The sequence below is a fragment of the Somniosus microcephalus genome, chromosome 2 (assembly GCF_052327205.1).
Source record: "Somniosus microcephalus isolate GS21.2 chromosome 2, FLI_Smic_1.0, whole genome shotgun sequence".
Lineage (NCBI taxonomy): Eukaryota > Metazoa > Chordata > Chondrichthyes > Squaliformes > Somniosidae > Somniosus > Somniosus microcephalus.
The window spans coordinates 364,181,259-364,193,782 of NC_140988.1; the positions used below are offsets into that span (position 1 = coordinate 364,181,259).

At 45.0% G+C, this 12,524-nt stretch overlaps 1 protein-coding gene across 1 annotated transcript in view; it reads right to left on the minus strand.

Annotated features, from left to right (window-relative positions):
• The window catches only part of atrn (attractin), a gene marked incomplete at its 5' end in the record, with an annotated part of 337,365 nt that overhangs the window by 263,517 nt on the left and 61,324 nt on the right, over positions 1-12,524 (minus strand). The window lies entirely within an intron of this gene.

A 12,524-nucleotide genomic window follows, 5' to 3' on the forward strand; every position in this document is an offset into this window, starting at 1 on the left:
CGCCAGTCTTGAACAACCCCCAGCGATGGAAATTTTACTTGATGAAAGCCTTCCCCCAGGAGCTAATTGCAACTGGGCAACCTGGAAGTGCCTTAACAGACTCAGGACCGGTGTAGGTTGCTCAAAGGTGTCACTAAGCAAATGGGGATATTCAACCAGCCCGACAACTTGTGAATGTGGAACTGAGGCACAGACTACGCAACATCTCCTGCAATGCCCATCGTTAGAGGAACCCTGCACTGTTGCAGATCTTGCCGAATTCAACAAGAAGGCGCAAAAATGTGTCCAGTTCTGGCTGGGCTATGTATAGACTGTCCGTGGACACGATAAGAAGAATACATTATTTATTGCCCACCCGTAGCTGCCCTGAGGGCATTAAGAGTCAACCACAGTGTAGGCATGGGGTCACATGCAAACCATACTACAGGAAACTTTTTTTTAATCCGGTACTGACGGGGCCGGCGTGGTGCCGGTTGATCAAAAAGTCCGGATTACAGAGAGATATACTTACTAAGGTACGAGAGCCCCGTACACGGCCACAGATCCAGGCGTCACTGTTGCATGGCAACAGGTGCAGAAACCCCGGTTGCACAGCCACGGATCCAGGAACCCCAGTTACACGGCCACAGATCCAGGCGTCCCTGTTGCATGGCAACAGGTGCAGGAACCCCGGTTACACGGCCACAGATCCAGGTACCCCGGTTACACGGCCACTAATATGAAGTAAAACTCACCTGAACCTACTCCTGAATTTTGCCGGTTAAGAGAGATTTCCGGTTATTTAGGTGCCGGTAAAAAAAGTGTTTCCTGCAGTTGCTTACCGCAGTGGGATTAGACTTCACTATCTCTGGGTGACTGGTTTCCTACCATAACTACTACGCTGCCATGGCCTACTTTGATTTAGTTTCATGAACCTGGATTCATGTCCTGTTTCTCCACTTACAGGCTGAAATTATTGACTCACTGAATCCTGACGCTTAAAAACCAGAATGCACTGACAGGCAAAGAGAGAATGCGGCTAACGTAAAGGGGAATCCAAAGGTCTTCTACAGGCATAAACAGTAAAAGGGTTGTCACAGGAGTGGTGGGGCCAATTAGGGACCAAAATGGAGGTCATAGAGTCATAGAGTCAGAGTTTTACAGCACAGAAAGAGGCCCTTCGGCCCATCGTGTCTGCGCCGCCCATCCATCCCTGTCCAGTCTAATCCCATTTTCCAGCATTTGGTCCATAGCCTTGTATGCAATGGCATTTCAAGTGCTCATCCAAATGCTTCTTGAATGTTGAGGGTTCCTGCCTCCACCACCCTTTCAGGCATTGAGTTCCACATTCCAACCACCCTCTGGGTGAAAAAGTTCCTCCTCAAATCCCCTCTAATCCTGCCCCTTACCCTGAATCTATGCCCCCTTGTTATTGACCCCCCCACTAAGGGGAAAAGTTCCTCTTTATCTACCCTATCTATGCCCCTCATTATTTTGTACACCTCAATCAGGTCCCCCCTCAGCCTTCTCTGCTCCAAGGAAAACAACTCCAGCCTGTCCAGCCTCTCTTCATAGCTGAGGCGCTCCATCCCAGGTAACATCCTGGTGAATCTTCTCTGCACCCTCTCCAAAGCAATCACATCCTTCCTATAGTGAGGCGACCAGAACTGCACACAGTACTCCAGCTGTGGCCTCACCAGCGTTTTGTACAGCTCCATCATAACCTCCCTGCTCTTATATTCTATGCCTCGGCTAATGAAGGCAAGTATCCCATATGCCTTTTTAACCACCTTATCTACCTGCTCCGCTGCCTTCAGGGATCTATGTACATGTACACCAAGGTCCCTCTGACCCTCTGTACTTCCTAGGGTCCTACCACTCATTGTGTATTCCCTTGCCTTATTCGTCCGTCCAAAATGCATCACCTCGCACTTTTCAGGGTTAAACTCCATTTGCCACTTTTCCGCCCATCTGACCAACCCGTTTATATCGTCCTGTAGCCGGAGGCTTTCCTCCTCGCAATTTACCACCCCACCAATTTTCGTGTCATCTGCGAACTTACTGATCATACCTTTTACATTCTCATCCAAATCATTTATGTAGATCACAAACAATAAGGGACCCAGCACCGATCCCTGAGGTACCCCACTGGACACAGGCTTCCAGTCACAAAAGCAACCTTCGACCATCACCCTCTGCCTCCTGCCACTCAGCCAGTTTAGGATATTGGTGGAGGCAGACGGCATGGCTGAGGTACTAGCTGAGTACTTTGCATCGGTGTTTACCAAGGAAGAGGACTTTGCCAAAGCTATGGTAAACGAGGGGGTTGCTGCGATACTGGATGAGATAAAAATCGATTAAGAGGAAGTACTTGGAAGGCTGGCAGTACTTTAATTAGATAAGTCAACCGGTCTGGATAGGATGCATCCGAGGTGGCTGAGGGAAATAAGGGTAAAAATTGCAGAAGTGTTGGCCACAATCTTTCAATCCTCCCTAGATACAGGTGTGGTGCCAAAGGACTGGAGGACTGAAAATGTTACACCCTTGTTCAAAAAGAGAAGGATAAATGTGGCAATTACAGGCCCGTCAGATTGTCGGTGGTGGGGAAGCTTTTAGAAACAATAATCTGGGAGAAAATTAACAGCCACTTGGACAAGTATGGACTAAAAGGCAAGCCAGCATGGATTTGTTAAGGGCAAATCGTGTTTGACTAACTTGATTGAGTTTTTTGATGAGGTAACAGAGAGGGTGAATGAGGGCAGAGCAGTTTATGTTGTGCCTATGGGCTTTCAAAAGGTGTTTGATACAGTACCACATATTAGGTTCATTCGCAAAATTGAAGCCCATGGGATAAAAGGGCCAGTAGCATGGATACAAAATTGGCTAAGAGATAGAAAACAAAGTTGTGGTGAATGGCTGTTTTTCAGACTGGAGGGAGGTATGCAGTGGAGTTCCAAGGTTCAGTACCAGGACCACTGCTGTTTTAGATGTACGTTAATGACTTGGAGGTACATGGCACAGTTTTGAAAGTTGCAGATGACACAAAAATTGCAAGTGTGGTAAACACGAAGGAAGATAGTAACAGACTTCAAGAGGACATGGACAAGCTGGTGGAATGGGCGGGCACATGGAAGAGGGGTGAGGGGATACATTTTGGTAGGAAGGATGGAGGAGAGACAATACAAGCTAAATGGTACAATTTTAAAGGGGGTGCACGAACAGAGACCTGGGGGTGTTTGTGCACAAATCTTTGAAGGTGGCAGGACAGGTTAACAAATGTCTTAATCTAAATGTACACTCTCGGGAGCCGCAAGCCTACATTTCGTTGTACTGCACTTGTGCACTAACAATGACAATAAAGTTGATTATGATTATGATATGGGATCCTGGGCTTTATAAATAGATGCATAGAGTACAAAAGGCAGGAAGTTATGCTAAACCAATATAAAACTAGTTCGGCCTCAGCTGCAGTATTGTGCCCAATTCTGGTCACCACAGGGTACAGAAGAGATTTACGAGAATGGCTCCAGGAATGAGGGATTACAGATATGTGGATAGACTGGGTTTGTTCACTTTAGAGCAGAGAAGGCCAAGAGGAAATTTTGATGGAGGGGATTAAAATCATGAAGGGTTTAGATAGAGTAAATAAAGAAAAACTGTTTCTAATGGCCGAAGGGTCAATAACCAGAGAGCACAGATTTAAAGTGATTGGCAAGAGAACCAGAGGCGACCTGAGGAAAAGTTTTTTTTTTTTTTTTAAACACAAAGAGCGGTTAATTGGATAAATACTTGGGGAAAAAAAATGCAGGGATATGAGGAACGAGCAGGGGAGTGGGACTAACTGGATTCCTCTTTGAAAGAGCCAGTGCAAGACTCGATGGCCTGAATAGCCTCCTTCTGTGCTGTACCTGTGCTATGATTCTAACCCATTATAGATGGTACCAACCCATTCAATCACCCGAGGGATAGTTCCGTGCAAATGCGCTCCAATCCCTAAAAGTAAACAAATCTCAAATATCTATCCACTCCCACATCCGTGTTCAGGATTGGTCTATTGCCAACCACAGATAATTACTCCCACCCCAAAGAGCACAGGAAAACAATTAAGGCAGTCAACTCTCCTACAGATTACTGAAGTTATCAAGCACAATCACATTTGGGAATTATTATAGGAAATATATGAGCACTTCCCAATATTTGACAGCATCAAAGGGCTAAGCCACAAACAACCAACACAAAACAATTGCTGGGTGCATCTAGTAACTTGGTGAAAACACCAAACGCATGGTCTGCAAAGTGATGGTTTACTCTGCTGGCAAGAGGCAAAACTCTCGTAACAACACTGTGGGGAAGTCGATGGATATGGGGGGGCGGGCAGGGAAGTGGGACTAACTGGATTGCTCTTCGAAAGAGCCGATGTAGACTCGAAGCGCCGAATAGCCTCCTTCTGTGCTGTACTGCTCTAAGGGAGCAGCTGGCCACCCTTTGCAGCTGAAACTCTACCCAGACAACTTGGACTGGTACAGAATATTAAGGTGCAACTTCAGAAGCGTTCGTGATCCTGCTATAAATAGGAAGGGTGGATTCAGTGCCAGCAACTCGTGCTGCCGCTCCAGTCATACCGTTGCAGAGGAAGGACCGGTCACCTGATGCTGAACAGAGTGAGACAACTTTGTAACAGAGCACACCATCATCCTCAAGTCCCCTGGTCTGCCTGACTTTGATCAATAGGGAGTCCAAGTACAGCGGAGTTCTCAACGCAGCCTGCCAAACACGGCTACAATAATCCCCACAAGATGGAGCTTCATTGTTGCACAAAGATTCTAAGATAACAAGGAGGGCATGTTATTGATGATGTGAGAAAAACAGGAGACAGCGGGGAATATTACCTGGGGACACACAAAGGGTACGTTTCAGTGTACTCTCTAGTCTGGCTATTTGATTTAAAAATAGCAATTTGAAGAGTCATTGGAGAATTTTTTTTAGTTTGATTTAGGGATACTCTCAATCATATTTATTCTGTACCTCGCACAGTAACACACTCATCAGTCAAACTGAGACCTCGCCATGTATAATTTGCACTTGGCATCAAAAACCAGCTCACTGGTTTTCTTAAAATAAAGTCATTCATACTCGGTCACTAATCTCCTCCGATGGGATAGCGGGTAAATACATCACATGGGTTGTGGACGCCAGGCGAGATCAGGATCGTGCTCAGCTGTGCAGCAGCACTCCACCCTTCCTCGCACACAGACTCGCAATACTCGAGGCAGTGCCCATGGAAGCACACCACAGCCAGAATCATTCCCTCAGTAGAGGAGGGAAAAGCAAAGCCACGGGCAATTCAAATACTGCACCACTGTTCCGTTAATCATTCAGCTTTCTGTTGATTAGCTTTTCGATCAATTAAACCAGGACAACACCAATTAAATTCAATACTTGCAACCGATATTCCCCATGTTGCAGTGATGCTGCTGGTGCGAACTGCAAGTGCCCAAATATTTGGAATCATTTTACTGAACGAGTACAAATAGTGTTCTCTCTAGACAAGATAAAGTTACAAAACAAAGACAAATGTAGACCAAGATCACTATCTGCCAAATTACTTAATTTACCTTACTACTTGCAAAGTACAAACTACTTACAGCAAAGCTAAACTAGCTGGTGCCAGCAATAAGGCTTTCCTTCACACCACAAACTTCACAAATATCACCTCATTTGCATGTTGCAAGTTAAAAGATAAATACGTCTTGGCTAAACAAGTTAACACTAAAAGGTTAGCATGTGCAGTGTCGAGCAGTTCCTATAATTAGATACAAAATGAAGACATGGGAGGAAAAAAAATGAAATTTCTGTACAGGAAACTTTGTTATCCGGAGGCTAAATGTCTGGCAAGCTCGAGCCACCGGCAAAAATCAGGAGCCGTTTTGTTAGGGTTTTTTTTCTTCTCGTGGCTTTTTTTTCCCCCAACAGTCAGGCTCTGCAAAGTCTCTCTAGCTTAGCAACAGCTTCAGAGAGACGCTTTCAAGGTACGGGCCGACTGTTTAGAAGCTGTTGCTAAGCAACAGTGTTTGTTGTCAGATACGGAGATGAAAAGCTCCGTATGCTTCAACATTAACGCTGGTGTGTCCGGCAGTTTTGAGGGAACGGCAACAGCTCGGTCCCGTCGGTGCCGGATAGCACAAAGTTTCCTGTATTATAGAGTTAAGTAACAGACACCACATTCACATGCTAACAGTCAAACTGCTCCTGAGTTTCATTAAGGTTTGGACCGCAACTTCACCTACACATCCCAAATAGAATTAGATTGTGCAGCGACATCAGGGCGTACGTGCACAAAGCAGTATTTTTTAAAATTAAACATGTTTTTAAATCTCATTAACCCCAGGAGGAATAATCAATCACCCCTATCCTCTCTGACTGACATTGGTTCTCAGTCCACCAACACCTCAAATGTAAAATGCTCCTCCATAGGCTTGCCACAACCCCCACCTCTAACACCCCCCTCCCCCCCAGTGCTACAACTGCCTCCAGCAAACTTTCCTTTCCTCGGATTCTGGCCTCTTGGTCAATCCCCTACCCTTCGCCTCACCATTGGCAGCCGTCCCTTCAGCTGCCCAAGCCCAACGCTCTGGAAATCCCATCCTAAACGCTCAAATTCCCTCTCTATCTTGAAAATCAGCCACTTTTTCGACCAAGCATTTAGTCACCCCTCGCAATGGCTCAGTGCGCGTTATTTTTCCTAAATGCCTCTGTGAAGTGCCTTTGGACAGTGTTAAAGGTGCTGTATAAATGCAAGTAGCTGCTGCTGAAACCCCCAGGTGCTGAATTAAATCTGCCATTAACCTTGTGTTACATTACAACAGTGACAGCACTTCAGAAATACTTCATTTGGCGCTTTGGGATATCCTGAAGAGCTGAAAGACACTATATAAATGTAAGTTCTTTCTTTACATATCATCTTTAGCACTGCCTGCTCTGTGGCAATGCTACGAATGGAGTGTGAATGCACTCAAACACAAAGTAAGCCATCCAGAAGACTTCATACAAACAGCATAACCTCCTGCCTTACAAAAGCATGCACTACATTTAAATGGCAATGCTGCCCTCTATTGGCATGTTATTGCGCTGTCCTACTGTACATAAAGTGCCTTCATTAGGTCACAGCAAAGTCAAGGCATTAATTAAACGACACCTTTCTGCTTAATTGAGCAGAACCTGCTCCTGATTGACTATTAGCCCCCTAGCACTCAAAACACTCAAAATGCAATTAAGGAAACTTTTTAACAAATTTATCACCAATTACAAAAGGGAGGAGTGAAACGTGGTGCGTCAGGGCAGAAGTGAAACTCAAAACTATTCATCTTCAAACACTGCAACAAAATACTTTTTGCACTAACCAAGGATTACATTGGGGCAGCAGTGGAATCCCAAGTTATCTCACAAGTTTGCCCGGCGGAAAGCTTCGTTTTTTTTTCTGGAGGGGAGGGAGCAGCCTATCTGCGCGTTAATACAGCGAAGTAACAGAAAGGCACCCAGTCAGTATCTGAAAGAGAAACGCAGAAAATGCTCGATACACACAGCAGGTCATTCAGCATCTGTTTAAAGGAGGCAAGTTTGGACATTTTGGCGCGATGATCCTTAATGAATAACCTGCTTTTTTCCCCCGATGCTGACTGGCTTGCCGTGTGTTTCCAGCATTTATCAGTTTTTAATTGCAGTTTTCCGACGTTTGCAGATTCTCGTTATTTTAGCATCTGAAAGAGAAAACCTGGTTAAATTATCTTCCCCGTTTCAGATGCTGAATGACCTGCAAATGCATTTCCAGCATTTTCTGTTTTTATGCAACATTCGGAATGGCCTTTCTTTTCAGTTCAGTAAATAAAGATAGTAGTTGTACTGCACGAGTGGGCTCTATTTAATGTGGACATTTATCTTCTTCTGCACTGTGCTTCATAAAACCCTTCCACATGGAAAGAAATACTTTCATTTATACAGCATCTTATCGAATCAAAACAGCTCAAATCACTTCACATTTTTTAAGCACTGTGGATATGGATTAAACTATAAATGCTATAAACACTCAAAGACAGGTTACAGCTACAACTTAAATATTTGTTTTTAACTCAAATTACTTGCAGATGCTCTGAATTGCTCAACATATCATTTTGTGCATGATAATTATCAAGTATCAGCTGAAAAAAAAAACTTGAATGTAATTTTTCATCAATGCATTTAGGATTCAGTTGTACTGCTGCCTTGCGAGTTGGTGTGAAGCAGCTTCTAATTTGCAGTAAAACGGAGTCATTTCTCAAAGCGACTGTAAGTAGCATTGTGACAGCCATTCAGGGAGGGTGCCCCATTGTATGGGCATGACATTGCATGGGGTTCAGGAAAGCTCCAATGCAGCATCTAGCTTTGTTTAATAAGTGGATCCCTGGGCACTTGGGAGACTCCAGAATAGCTGATGAAATGCTTTGAAGATGTGGATACACCTACCCCCCCCCCCAAGCTAGGAGCAAAACTCGGTTCCTGCACGTGAGTGCGTGCGCGGAGCTCTCTCCTGGTCACAAGAGTTGGATTGGCAGCTGGGCAGTACAAGGTGCTGCAGGCTGCCAATCAATACAGCTCGGAATCTATTGATCAACAACTACAGCACAGCCGCTGTATTACTGGAAAAAGAAATGAGTGCCAGAGACAAAAACTTCCGCCAGCCCTCACAATCCATTTCTCACATTGATCTGTCACCCAGACTGCTGTCCATTTCACTAGAGTGAAGCAGGATTTTCTCTGATGGCCAACACGTACTCACTTGAAAGCACCGTAACCCTGTCTCTGAGACCACCTTAAGCTTCTTCAAATTCTTCCAGTGAAAATATAAACAAATTCTACGCTTTTTCTATTTTTACCCATGAATGTTTCTATCCCTACATTTTTAATAACAATCTCAATCTTGTCATCTGCCATTTAAAAGAAAGTCTTGCATTTATATAGCGCCTTTCACAACCTCAGGACGTACAAAGCGCTTTACAGCCAATGAAGTGCTTTTGAAGTGGAGTCACTGTTGTAATGTAGGAAACGCAGCAACTAATTTGCGCACAGCAAGCTCCCACAAACAGCAATGTGATCATGACCAGATGATCTGTTTTCAGTAATGTTGGTTAAGGGAGAAACATTGGCCAGGACACCACGGATAACTGCACTGTTCTTCAAATAGTGCCATGGGATCTTTTACTTCCATCTGAGAGGGCCTCTGTTTAATGTCTCATCTGAAAGACGGCACCTCCGACGGTGCAGCACTCCCGTGCCACCTGCACTGGGAGTGTCGGCCTAGATTTTGTGCTGAAGTCTCTGGAGAGGGGCTTGAACCTACAACCTTCTGACTCAGAGGTTAGAGTGCTATCCACTGAGCCACAGCTGACAGTAGGGTGTACGGAGGAGCACAGTGCAGTCCCATCCATCCAGTGCCATGCACTCTCTCCAACAACTCTCAATTAACTTCTAGGTATAGCTATCCAGTTGCCTCTGGACTTGGCTGACACAATCTATTCCACATGTGTAAAGTGCTTAAATCTAAACGGTATGTTCGCCTTCAAGTTTGAGTTCATAGAACCTTGTAGAGTTGTAGTGAAGCCAAACATATTACAGGAAACTTTCGATTAACCGGCACCTAAATAACCAGAAATGTCGGTTAACCGGCAAAATTCAGGAGTAGGTTCAGGTAACTTTTATTACTTGCTTTCCTCCATGTGTTGCTGTGCAAGGGTGTGGCTGCAGCTGTTGCTAAGCTACAGAGACGCTTGCAACTTGTGGCCATTGTTTTGAAGCACAGGGTTTGTTGCTTTATACGGAGCTCTCAGCTCCATATCTTTTACTATAGCGTTGGGTTATCCGGAATTTTTGATGAACCGGCACCACGTCGGTCCCGTCCATGCCGGATAAAAAAAAGTTTCCTGTACTAAGGTTCAATAAGCGAAGGGTGAACCTGGTACCAGGGCCTCTCCAGTGCCACCTCAGCCAGCCAGTAGGAGGTGCCTAACATTGAGTTTCTCTCTTCTCTTGGAGGAGGCACATGGCCTTTGCTTGGCATTTCCCCAGAGCGGGACAGCTAAATGACCACGGTGGACAGCTCAGAAATAAGGAGAGAATGGAGTCCTGGTCTTCCCACTGCTGGAGCACAATAGGCTGGTGCCGCAAATGGGGAGGACGTTAAGTGTCAGCTTCCAAAGGTCTTGTGGTTTGAGATTTTGAGGAGCAAGTCAGTGACAGCAACATAGGCAGGGTGCATTAAAAAAAAATCCCTTACATAATTTGCATTTTGGAGTAAAACAGTTCACCATCTTAACTGATCTTTTTGCCCGTTTATAAAAAAGTACATTTTTTGCTCTTCTATCCAGCACCTGCCTCAGTAGGGCGGTGGCGGATTTATTTTTAGCACTGCAGCGAGCTCTTGCTTTGGGCCAATTCACTTAACCTGACCTTCATGCACAAGTGATGCCGAGGAACAATCAACAAATGATGCTGGCCAATGTAAAAATACTTGCTCTGCTCTCAACCTGACGCAAGGCTAGAGTGCGCTGAACTGAAACACACATTATCGGCAATAAATAGACGAAATTTCTCAGATGCTGCCCTTTGGGTGAAATGTTAAACCTTAGTTCCATCAGCCTGTTCCAGTGCATGCCAACAATCCCAGTGCATTATGTGAACAGGAAGATCTGGCAGTGTCCTAGCTGACATTATTCCCTCAACCACCACTAGCAATTGCATTAATAAAAACAGAAAACGCTGGAAATACTCAGGAGGTCAGGTAGCATCTGTGGAGAGAGAAACAGAGTTTCAGGTCTGTGACCTTCCATCAGAACTGGAAAAAGTTCGAGAAGTAACAGGTTTTAACCAGGTGCAGAGGCAGGGAAAGGGGGGGGGGGGGGGGGGGGGGAGGGAAGGAAAGAACAAAAGGGAAGGTCTGTGATAGATCTCTCCACAGATGCTGCCTGACCTGCTGAGTATTTCGAGCATTTTCTGTTTTTATTTCAGATTCCAGCACCCGCAGTATTTTGGTGTTGTACTAGCAATTGGGTATTCATCTTAAAACTATTTGTGGAAGCTTGTGCACAAAATGGTTGCCCCATTTACCGATGTACCAACAGAGGCTGCATAGTTTATATATGTGAAAGACTTTGAGATGTAATAAGGTCACTTTGTGCAAGTTCTTTCTTGCTCTGCAGCAAGGGACAGTAACTGGCAAAGGCCTGCAGTTATCTATCTGCTGTACTCTTCCTAAACAGCTCAATGCAATGTGTAGTATAAAAGACTTGCATTTATATAGCGCCTTTCATGACCTCAGGATGTCCCAAAGCACTTTACAGCCAATGAAGTACTTTTGAAGCACTGCTGTAACATAGGAAACGCAGCAGCCAATTTGCACACAGCAAGGTCCCACAAACAGCAATGTGATAATGACCAGATAATCTGTTTTGATTATGTTGATTGAGGGATAAATATTAGCCAAGACACCTCTTCGAAAATAGTGCCCTGGGATCTTTTACGTCCACCTGAGGGAGAGCAGACGGGGCCCTCGGTTTAACAGCTCTCCAAAAAACGGCACCTCCGACAGTTGTGTGCTCCAAGTAAGGATGTTAATGTTAAAAGAATGGAACATTTTCGATTTCGGGCACTGGGCCAACGACATACCTTATTCCCAACCTCAAGAGGCAGTATTCCCACCCCCAGTGCCATATTCCAGTTCTCACACCAGCCATGCTGCTTAGAACGAGACTGCTAATTCAGTGCCAAATTGGGAGCAGTTTTTTGCACTGTGGGCCGGTGCCTGCTTGGGACTAGATTGAAACTAGACAAAGTCACGCAGAATCATCACAGCCAGAGGAGACTTGCAGTCTGGTCTAAACCTGGAGCCCAGGGCGAAAGGCCAGCATCACTGCACCACCCAGTCCCGTTGAGTGTCGTGACTATGATGCACGTGCTCATCACAACCTTCTGGATGGAGACAAGATCTTTGGGCCCCCTTCAGTTTTTGCATCAGATGTTACATACAGCTTTGAAAGCAAGGATAGAGAACATGGCCGATCAGCGTGCGTGGCTGGCCTCCTCCTGTTGCTTCCGATACATACGGCGAAGTGACTAAAGTAAGGAGCTTCTCCAGCCGAGAAAGGAGAAATCTAACCTGCCTCCTCTCTTCTCCAGTGCACCCAATCGCAACTTTTGGGATCAACTAAAGTGTAAATTAGTGGATGTTATTTTAATTAGTTGACAAAACATCCAGTCGATGTCTGATTCTGCTACCCAATGCAGCATACAATTCCAGCATGAATGTCTACCATCACTTAATTTATTAGGCATTGTCCATGTTCCAGAATGTCTGCAGTGCAAAGTATATGGTATTTATAATTCTCATCAGTTTTTTTTTACAGCAGACAGCACTGGCAAGTAGCAAGTAACCCAACAGCTTCCACCTATGAAAAGGGATAAACAAAAAGGTACTTTTGAGCCTTGCCATTATTAGCTGTACTGAAAACCAGGTGAAT